The sequence below is a fragment of the Piliocolobus tephrosceles genome, chromosome 21, assembly GCF_002776525.5.
Source record: "Piliocolobus tephrosceles isolate RC106 chromosome 21, ASM277652v3, whole genome shotgun sequence".
Taxonomy (NCBI): domain Eukaryota; kingdom Metazoa; phylum Chordata; class Mammalia; order Primates; family Cercopithecidae; genus Piliocolobus; species Piliocolobus tephrosceles.
In genome coordinates, this window is record NC_045454.1 from 35768944 (window position 1) to 35771880 (window position 2937).

The window sequence follows — 2937 nt, forward strand, 5'->3', positions numbered from 1 at the left end:
TTTCGAAGGAAGCTGGAGTCATTCACTTCAATGGCCATCGAAAGGCATCAGATCCCATCACTCAGGACAACGCTTATGCTGATAAGGTAGCTAAAAAAGCAGCTAGCGTTCCAACTTCTATCACTCACGGCCAGTTTTTCTCCTCATCTGGTCACTTCCACCTACTCCCCCACTGAAACTTCCACCTGTCAATCTCTTCCCACGCAAGGCAAATGGTTCTTATAAGGAAAATATCTCCTTCCAGCCTCACAGGCCCATTCTATTATGTCATCATTTCATAACCTCTTCCATGTAGGTTACAAGCCGCTAGCCCGCCTCTTAGAACCTCTCATTTCCTTTCCATGGTGGAAATCTACCCTCAAGGAAATAACTTCTCAGTGTTCCATCTGCTATTCTATCTACTACTCCTCAGGGAGTGTTCAGGCCCCCTCCCTTCCCTACACACCAAGCTCGGGGATTTGCCCCCACCCAGGACTGGCAAATTGACTTTACACACATGCCCCGAGTCAGAAAACTAAAATACCCCTTGGTGTAGGTAGACACTTTCACTGGATGGGTAGAGGCCTTTCCCACAGGGTCTGAGAAGGCCACTGCGGTCATTTCTTCCCTCTGTCAGACATAATTCCTCGGTTTGGCCTTCCCACCTCTATACAGTCCGATAATGGACCGGCCTTTACTAGTCAAATCACCCAAGCAGTTTCTCAGGCTCTTGGTATTCAGTGGTGCCTGGTTTTACCTCAAACTGCCACTGTTAAGTCTCTCTTTAAGTGGGTAGAAGATCTTCAGTGACAAAGTACCCTCCGATACTTTCACCCTGAAGTCCTATTCCTTACTTTTATACTCACTCTTATTCTTATTCCCATTCTTACGCCACCCTCTACCTCTCCCCAGCAATCTCCACCACACTGTCAATCTCACTCTCTCCTAGCCGTTTCTAATTCTTCTTTAACAAACAATTGCTGGCTTTGCATTTCTCTTTCCTCCAAATTCGACCAAGCCCTGACTTACTCACTGCTTAAAAAAAAAAAAAAAAAAAAGGTAGGGGGGGATTCTGTATACTTTTAAATGAAGAGTGTCATTTTTACCTTAATCAATCTGGTCTGGTATATGACAACATAAAAAAACTCAAGAATAGAGCCCAAAAACTCCCCAACCAAACAAATAATTACGCTGAACCCCCTTTGACACTCTGTAATTGGATGTCCTGGGTCCTCCCAATTCTTAGTCCTTTAATACCTGTTTTTCTCCTCCTCTTATTCGGACCTTGTGTCTTCCTTTTAGTTTCTCAGTTGATACAAAAGTGCATCCAGGCCATCACCAATCATTCTATACAACAAATGCTCCTTCTAACAACCCCCAATATCATCCCTTACCCCAAAATCTTCCTTCAACTTAATCTCTCCCACTCTAGGTTCCCATGCCGCCCCTAATCCCGCTCGAAGCAGCCCTGAGAAACGTCGCCCATTATCTCTCCATACCACCCCCAAAATTTTTCCCCGCTCCAGCACTTCACTATTTTGCTTTGTTTTTCTTATTAATGTAAGAAGACAGGAATGTCAGACCTCTGAGCCCAAGCTAAGTCATCATATCCCTGTGACCTGCACACGTACATCCAGATGGCCTGAAGCAACTGAAGATCCACAAAAGAAGTGAAAATAGCCTTAACTGATGACATTCCACCATTGTGATTTGTTTCTGTCCCACCCTAACTGATCAATGTACTTTGTAATCTCCCCCACCCTTAAGAAGGTTCTTTGTAATTTTCCCAACCCTTGAGAATGTACTTTGTGAGATCCACCCCCACCTGCAAAACGTTGCTCCTAACTCCACCACCTATCCCCAAACCTGTAAGAACTAATGATAATCCCCCACCCTTTGCTGACTCTTCGGACTCAGCCCGCCTGCACCCAGGTAAAATAAACAGCCATGTTGCTCACACAAAGCCTCTTTGGTGGTCTCTTCACACGGATGCGTGAGACAATATATCATCATATCTATGATCTATATCTAACGTAACTATTCTTATTTAATATATTTTCTTTATTATACTGGAACAGCTTGTGCCCTTGGTCTCCTGCCTCGGCACCTGGGTGACTTACCGCCCACAACACAAAGCCGGTTTGGTGGTCTCTTCACACGGACGCACGTGAAAGAAAACAGGACACTAAAGCAAAGAGGGAGGCTCCTACCCCTCATGCTCAGTTGAATCTGGCTCTTTTTACACTAAATTTCTTTCTTTTTTTTTTCTGAGACCGATCCTCACTCTGTTGCCCAGGCTGGGGTGCAGTGGCACCACCTTGGCTGACTGCAACCTCCGCCTCCCGGTTTCAAGAAATTGTCTACCTCAGCCTCCTGAGTAGCTGGGATTATAAGCTCCTGCCACCACGCCCGGCTAATGTTTTTGTATTTTTAGTAGAGACAGGGTTTCACCATCTTGGCCAGGCTGGTCTTGAAGTCCTGACCTCATGATCCGCCCACCCCAGCCTCCCAAAGTGCTGGGATTACAGGCGTGAGCCACCACTCTTGGCCTTGTTTATGCTAAATTTCTTAAGCCTGGCCAGAAATCAACCTTTTACAGCAGCGGAACAACAGTTTGCTGGAAATAAATTTGATCCACAAAAAGGAAAGCCGGTATGGTGGAAGGATGCAGAAACTGACAAATGGGAATTAGGCACTGTGGTAACAAGGGGTAGGGGTTTTGCTTGTGTTTTCCCAGGAGAAGGACAACAACTCATGTGGGTTCCCTCCCGGCAACTGAAATTACATTATAACTCCAAGGACGAAGTGAAGGGGGCCGGCCCCTCCACACCTGTGGGTATTTCTCCAAGGACGAAATAAAGGCGGCCGGCCCCTCCACACCTGTGGGTATTTCTCCACGGATGAAGTGAAGGGGGGCCGGCCCCTCCACACCTGTGGGTATTTCTCCAAGGATGAAGT